The sequence below is a fragment of the Chrysemys picta genome, unplaced genomic scaffold, assembly GCF_011386835.1.
Source record: "Chrysemys picta bellii isolate R12L10 unplaced genomic scaffold, ASM1138683v2 scaf469, whole genome shotgun sequence".
Taxonomy (NCBI): Eukaryota; Metazoa; Chordata; order Testudines; family Emydidae; genus Chrysemys; species Chrysemys picta.
The window spans coordinates 32501-40000 of record NW_027053176.1 but is presented as its reverse complement, the minus strand read 5'-3'; the positions used below and the strand labels follow the sequence as shown (position 1 = coordinate 40000).

The 7500-nt window shown below is 68.9% G+C and overlaps 1 non-coding gene across 1 annotated transcript; it reads right to left on the bottom strand.

Moving 5' to 3' along the window:
- Positions 1 to 3214: 3214 nt before the first annotated feature.
- On the bottom strand, positions 3215 to 3333 carry LOC135978837 (5S ribosomal RNA). The gene has a single exon (XR_010596195.1). It is a non-coding gene; the product is annotated as a 5S ribosomal RNA (ribosomal RNA).
- Positions 3334 to 7500: the final 4167 nt, after the last annotated feature.

Sequence of the window (7500 nt, the reverse complement as noted above, 5' to 3'; positions counted from 1 at the left end):
GCAGTGGTCTTGAGGACCACAGAGGGGGGCTTAATAGTCGAGAGGGAGCAGGTCCGGGGGAGGCTTAATAGTCGTCCCCCGGCCAGTCCGGGGGAGGCTTAATAGTCGTCCCCCGGGTACTCCGGGGGCCAGGCTTAATCGTCGTCCCCCCGGGCGCTCCAGGGGGAAAAGCTTAATAGTCCTCCCCCGAGGATAGGCTTAATAGGCGTCCCCCGGCCAGTCCGGGGGAGGCTTAATAGTCCTTCCAGGGGAGGCTTAATAGTCATCCCCCGGGCAGTCCGCGGGAGGCTTAATAGTCGTCCCCCGAGTGCTCCGGGGGGGGCAGGCTTAATAGTCGTTCCCCAGGCAGTCCGGGAGAGGCTTAAGAGTCATCCCCCGACAGTGTGGGTGTGGGTGTGGGCGGGGGGGAGGCTTAGCAGTCGTCCCCAGGGCGGTCCGGGGGTGGGGGGAGGCCTCAGAGTCGTCCCTCCGAGAGCCGTGTCGGCGGCGGTGGCGGGTGTCAGGCTTTACATCCAGCCTCCGGAGGGTGAGCGTCCTCGGACGCGATGCAGCCGCCGCAGAGAGGCAGCCTCCGAGGCAGGGAGCGGAGCACCGAGGCTGGGGAGTGGGGAGCAGGAGCCGGGGGGGGGGAGGTGGGGGGCGTTCAGGACAACAGGTCAACCCCCGGGAAGCGGCTGTCAAATGTTCAAAGTCCCCACTCGGCCACCAGGTCAAGCCCCGGGAAGCGGCTGTAAAATGTTCAAAGTCCCCCCCGGGACAACAGGTCAAGCCCTGGGAGGCGGCTGTCAAATGTTCAAAGTCCCCACCGGGACAACAGGTCAAGCCCTGGGAGGCGGCTGTCAAATGTTCAAAGTCCCCACCGGGACAACAGGTCAACCCCCGGGAAGCGGCTGTCAAATTTTCAAAGTCCCCGTTCGGCCACCAGGTCAACCCGCTGAATCTACTGGGTTGACCTGGCGGCCGGTTTGCTTTCCGGCCACCAGGTCAACCCATTGGATTCGACGGGTTGACCTGGCGACCGGTTTGCTTTCCGGCCACCAGGTCAACCCATTGGATTCGACGGGTTGACCTGGTGGCCGGTTTGCTTTCCGGACCGGATGTCACCCCACTCCCAGGGCAGCGCGGCAGTGGTGCTGAGGACCGCAGAGGGGGGGCTTAATAGTCGAGAGGGAGCAGGTCCGGGGGAGGCTTAATAGTCGTCCCCCGAGGACTCCGGGGGCCAGGCTTAATAGTCGTCCCCCCCCCCCCCCCCCGGGCGCTCCAGGGGGGAAAGCTTAATAGTCCTCCCCCGAGGACTCCGGGGGCAGGCTTAACAGTCGTCCGCCCCGGGCGCTCCAGCGGGAAAGCTTAATAGTCCTCCCCTGACAGTGTGTGTGTGTGTGGGAGGGAGGCTTAGCAGTCTTGCCCCGGGTGGTCCGGTGGGGGAGGCTTAGCAGTCATCCCCCGAGGACTCCGGGGGCAGGCTTAATAGTGGTTCCAGGGGAGGCTTAATAGTCTTCCCCCGGGCAGTCCGGGAGAGGCTTAATCGTCATCCCCCGACAGTGTGTGTGTGTGTGTGGGGGGGGGAGGCTTAGCAGTCTTCCCCCAGGCTGGGTGGGGGCCTGGCGGGAGGCGTCGCAGTCTTCCCCCGGGCGGTCCGGTGGGGGAGGCTTAGCAGTCGTCCCCAGGGCGGTCCGGGGGTGGGGTGGGGTGGGGGGCCTCACAGTCGTCCCTCGGAGAGCCGGGTCGGCGGCAGTGGTGGGTTTACGTCCAGCCTCCGGAGGGTGCGCGTCCTCGGAGGCGATGCAGGCGCCGCAGAGAGGCAGCCTCCGAGGCAGGGAGCGGAGCACCGAGGCTGGGGAGAGGGGAGCAGGAGCCGGGGGCTGGGGGTGGGGGTGGGGGGCGTTCAGGACAACCGGTCAAGCCCCGGGAAGCAGCTGTCAAATGTTCCAAGTCCCCACTCGGCCACCAGGTCCACCCCAGTCTAGCAATGGGGTTGACCTGGCTGACGGCCGGTTAGTATCAAGGTAAACTCACCGTCGTCCACAGGAGGGCAGCTCTCAGGCCGGCCGGCTGCGGCTGACTCTGGGGCGGCGCCCGGTCCCGGCAGCGAGGGGCGGGGGGCGCGGAGCGAGACGGGGCTAACCGGGGGGGGGGGGGCGCCTCCTGCGACTTTGGGGGCCGCGGGTCGTCAGTGGCGTGCAGGCCGGGCCTCTCCCGGGGGATTCGGGGGGGCGGTCCTGCGGGCCGGGCGCAGGGGGCTCGGGCGAGCCCGGGCCGGTCCGCCCCGGGGCCGGGGTCTCCGCCTGCGGCTCAGGGGGGCGCGGGTCGTCGGGGGAGGAAGCCCGGGGGAGCTGCACACCGGCCCGCCAGGCCAGGCCTGGCCTGGATGGCCGCGGGGGGATTCGGGGCGGTCCCGCGGGCCGGGGGCCGGGCGCAGGGGAGGCGGGGGGTCCGAGCGAGTCCGTCCCGGGCCCGGGGCCTCCCCCTGCGGCTTTGGGGTCCGTGGGTCCCCGCTGGCGGAAGCCACTGGGAGCTGGACACCCGCCGTCCGTCCCGCCTGGCCAGGCCTGGCCTGGGTGGCCGCGGGGGGATTCGGGGCGGTCCCGCGGGCCGGCGGCCGGGCGCAGGGGAGGCGGGGGGTCCGAGCGAGTCGGTCCCGGGCCTGGGGTCTCCCCCTGCGGCTTTGGGGTCCGTGGGTCCCCGCTGGAGGAAGCCGCTGGGCGCTGGACACCCGCCGTCCGTCCCGCCTGGCCAGGCCTGGCCTGGGTGGCCGCGGGGGGATTCGGGGCGGTCCCGCGGGCCGGCGGCCGGGCGCAGGGGGTCCGAGCGAGTCCGTCCCAGGCCCGGGGCCTCCCCCTGCGGCTTTGGGGTCCGTGGGTCCCCGCTGGAGGAAGCCGCTGGGCGCTGGACACCCGCCGTCCGTCCCGCCTGGCCAGGCCTGGCCTGGGTGGCCGCGGGGGGGGATTCGGGGCGGACCTGCGGGCCGGCGGCCGGGAGGGTCCGGGCCAGTCCGCCCCATGCCCGGCGTCTCCCCCAGCGGCTTCGGTGGCCCCGGGGGGGGTCCTCCGCGGAGGAAGCCGGGTGGGTGGGGAGCCGGACCCCAGGCGCCCAGACCCGTGACCTGCGGCCGCGACCTCCGACTCGGCAGGAGCGACGAGGGGCTTTCCGGCCCGTCCCCCCCTCTCCTTCCCCCCCAGAAAAGGAGAGAGAGCTGACTCGGACCGGGAAAAGCTGCCTACGGCACCTGGGATTCCCAGGCGGTCACCCATCCAAGTACTAGCCAGGCCCGGGACGGTTTACCTTCCGAGATCGGACGGGATCGGGGGCGTTCGGTCCGGTATGGCCGTAGGCACCCGGCCCCGCGCCTCCTCGCCCGCTTTCCCCTGCCGACGCCCGGGCCTGCCGCACGGTGAGCCCCGGTCGGACTGCCCCCCCCCCTGCGGCAGGGCCCCCGTCTCTCGCGGGCCCGGTCCTTTTTTCCTTTTCGAGCTCCGGGGCCCGGGCTGGCCGCCAGAGCCCCTCCGCCCGCCCTCCCCGGCGTCGGGGAAAATACTGTCCCGGACTTCCAGTGCGCCCGATCCTGTCAGCCGGGGGGTGGGGAGGGGCAGTCCCTCGCTGCGGCCGGGGAGGGTGAGCCCAGGGCGGCTTGCCTGCCGTGCGAGGCCCCTCTCGGCCACCAGGTCAACCCCGAGTCGAAAGGGCTGAAAAATTTTCAGAGTCCCCTCCCGGGCACCAGGTCAACCCGTGGAATCGGACGGGTTCACCTGCTGGCCGGTTCGCTTCCCGGCCACCAGGTCAACCCCTAGGTTGCCGACCGGCCTACCCAGTGGCCGGTTTGCTTTCCGGCCACCAGGTCAACCCCTAGGGGTTTTAACGGGGGCACGCCCGGTGGCCTCTTTCCCGTCCGGTCACCAGGTCAACCCGGATCTCCCTCCTTCCCTGGGCGTCCCCTCCTCGGAGGCGTCAGGTTCCATTTCCCCCCCCCCCCCCCAGACTTCCAGGGGCCCGATCCAGTCGGCCGGGAGGCAGTCCCTCGCTGCGGCCGGGGAGGGTGAGCCCAGGGCGGCCTGGTCCATGTCTCTAGTGGGCCCGATCCTTTTTTTTTTTTTCGAGCTCCGGGGCCAGGCCCGCCCGGGCAGCCCTCCTCGGAGGCGTGGGGCGATTCCCCCCCCCCCCCAGACTTCCAGGGGCCCGATCCTGTCGGCCGGGAGGCAGTCCCTCGCTGCGGCCGGGGAGGGTCAGCCCAGGGCGGCTTGCCTGCCGTGCGAGTCCCCTCTCGGCCACCAGGTCAACCGCGAGTCGAAAGGGCTGAAAAATTTTCAGAGTCCCCTCCCGGGCACCAGGTCAACCCGTGGAATCGAACGGGTTCACCTGCTGGCCGGTTCGCTTCCCGGCCACCAGGTCAACCCGTGGAATCGGACGGGTTCACCGGCTGGCCGGTTCGCTTTCCGGCCACCAGGTCAACCCCTAGGTTTTAAGGGGGGGACGCCCGGTGGCCTCTTTCCCGTCCGGTCACCAGGTCAACCCGGATCTCCCTCCTTCCCTGGGCGCCCCCTCCTCGGAGGCGTCAGGTTCCATTCTTTTTTCCAGACTTCCAGGGGCCCGATCCAGTCGGCCGGGTGGCAGTCCCTCGCTGCGGCCGGGGAGGGTGAGCCCAGGGCGGCTTGCCTGCCGTGCGAGTCCCCTCTCGGCCACCAGGTCAACCCCGAGTCGAAAGGGCTGAAAAATTTTCAGAGTCCCCTCCCGGGCACCAGGTCAACCCGTGGAATCGAACGGGTTCACCTGCTGGCCGGTTCGCTTCCCGGCCACCAGGTCAACCCGTGGAATCGGACGGGTTCACCGGCTGGCCGGTTCGCTTTCCGGCCACCAGGTCAACCCCTAGGTTTTAAGGGGGGGGGGACGCCCGGTGGCCTATTTCCCGTCCGGTCAGCAGGTCAACCCGGATCTCCCTCCTTCCCTGGGTGCCCCCTCCTCGGAGGCGTCAGGTTCCATTCTTTTTTCCAGACTTCCAGGGGCCCGATCCAGTCGGCCGGGTGGCAGTCCCTCGCTGCGGCCGGGGAGGGTGAGCCCAGGGCGGCTTGCCTGCCGTGCGAGTCCCCTCTCGGCCACCAGGTCAACCCCGAGTCGAAAGGGCTGAAAAATTTTCAGAGTCCCCTCCCGGGCACCAGGTCAACCCGTGGAATCGAACGGGTTCACCTGCTGGCCGGTTCGCTTCCCGGGCACCAGGTCAACCCGTGGAATCGAACGGGTTCACCTGCTGGCCGGTTCGCTTCCCGGGCACCAGGTCAACCCGTGGAATCGAACGGGTTCACCTGCTGGCCGGTTCGCTTCCCGGGCACCAGGTCAACCCGTGGAATCGAACGGGTTCACCTGCTGGCCGGTTCGCTTTCCGGCCACCAGGTCAACCCCTAGGTTTTAAGGGGGGGGGGACGCCCGGTGGCCTCTTTCCCGTCCGGTCAGCAGGTCAACCCGGATCTCCCTCCTTCCCTGGGCGCCCCCTCCTCGGAGGCGTCAGGTTCCATTCTTTTTTCCAGACTTCCAGGGGCCCGATCCAGTCGACCGGGAGGCAGTCCCTCGCTGCGGCCGGGGAGGGTGAGCCCAGGGCGGCTTGCCTGCCGTGCGAGTCCCCTCTCGGCCACCAGGTCAACCCCGAGTCGAAAGGGCTGAAAAATTTTCAGAGTCCCCTCCCGGGCACCAGGTCAACCCGTGGAATCGAACGGGTTCACCTGCTGGCCGGTTCGCTTCCCGGGCACCAGGTCAACCCGTGGAATCGAACGGGTTCACCTGCTGGCCGGTTCGCTTCCCGGGCACCAGGTCAACCCGTGGAATCGAACGGGTTCACCTGCTGGCCGGTTCGCTTTCCGGCCACCAGGTCAACCCCTAGGTTTTAAGGGGGGGGACGCCCGGTGGCCTCTTTCCCGTCCGGTCAGCAGGTCAACCCGGATCTCCCTCCTTCCCTGGGCGCCCCCTCCTCGGAGGCGTCAGGTTCCATTCTTTTTTCCAGACTTCCAGGGGCCCGATCCAGTCGGCCGGGTGGCAGTCCCTCGCTGCGGCCGGGGAGGGTGAGCCCAGGGCGGCTTGCCTGCCGTGCGAGTCCCCTCTCGGCCACCAGGTCAACCCCGAGTCGAAAGGGCTGAAAAATTTTCAGAGTCCCCTCCCGGGCACCAGGTCAACCCGTGGAATCGAACGGGTTCACCTGCTGGCCGGTTCGCTTCCCGGGCACCAGGTCAACCCGTGGAATCGAACGGGTTCACCTGCTGGCCGGTTCGCTTCCCGGGCACCAGGTCAACCCGTGGAATCGAACGGGTTCACCTGCTGGCCGGTTCGCTTCCCGGGCACCAGGTCAACCCGTGGAATCGAACGGGTTCACCTGCTGGCCGGTTCGCTTTCCGGCCACCAGGTCAACCCCTAGGTTTTAAGGGGGGGGGGACGCCCGGTGGCCTCTTTCCCGTCCGGTCAGCAGGTCAACCCGGATCTCCCTCCTTCCCTGGGCGCCCCCTCCTCGGAGGCGTCAGGTTCCATTCTTTTTTCCAGACTTCCAGGGGCCCGATCCAGTCGACCGGGAGGCAGTCCCTCGCTGCGGCCGGGGAGGGTGAGCCCAGGGCGGCTTGCCTGCCGTGCGAGTCCCCTCTCGGCCACCAGGTCAACCCCGAGTCGAAAGGGCTGAAAAATTTTCAGAGTCCCCTCCCGGGCACCAGGTCAACCCGTGGAATCGAACGGGTTCACCTGCTGGCCGGTTCGCTTCCCGGGCACCAGGTCAACCCGTGGAATCGAACGGGTTCACCTGCTGGCCGGTTCGCTTCCCGGGCACCAGGTCAACCCGTGGAATCGAACGGGTTCACCTGCTGGCCGGTTCGCTTTCCGGCCACCAGGTCAACCCCTAGGTTTTAAGGGGGGGGACGCCCGGTGGCCTCTTTCCCGTCCGGTCAGCAGGTCAACCCGGATCTCCCTCCTTCCCTGGGCGCCCCCTCCTCGGAGGCGTCAGGTTCCATTCTTTTTTCCAGACTTCCAGGGGCCCGATCCAGTCGGCCGGGTGGCAGTCCCTCGCTGCGGCCGGGGAGGGTGAGCCCAGGGCGGCTTGCCTGCCGTGCGAGTCCCCTCTCGGCCACCAGGTCAACCCCGAGTCGAAAGGGCTGAAAAATTTTCAGAGTCCCCTCCCGGGCACCAGGTCAACCCGTGGAATCGAACGGGTTCACCTGCTGGCCGGTTCGCTTCCCGGGCACCAGGTCAACCCGTGGAATCGAACGGGTTCACCTGCTGGCCGGTTCGCTTCCCGGGCACCAGGTCAACCCGTGGAATCGAACGGGTTCACCTGCTGGCCGGTTCGCTTCCCGGGCACCAGGTCAACCCGTGGAATCGAAAGGGTTCACCTGCTGGCCGGTTCGCTTTCCGGCCACCAGGTCAACCCCTAGGTTTTAAGGGGGGGGACGCCCGGTGGCCTCTTTCCCGTCCGGTCAGCAGGTCAACCCGGATCTCCCTCCTTCCCTGGGCGCCCCCTCCTCGGAGGCGTCAGGTTCC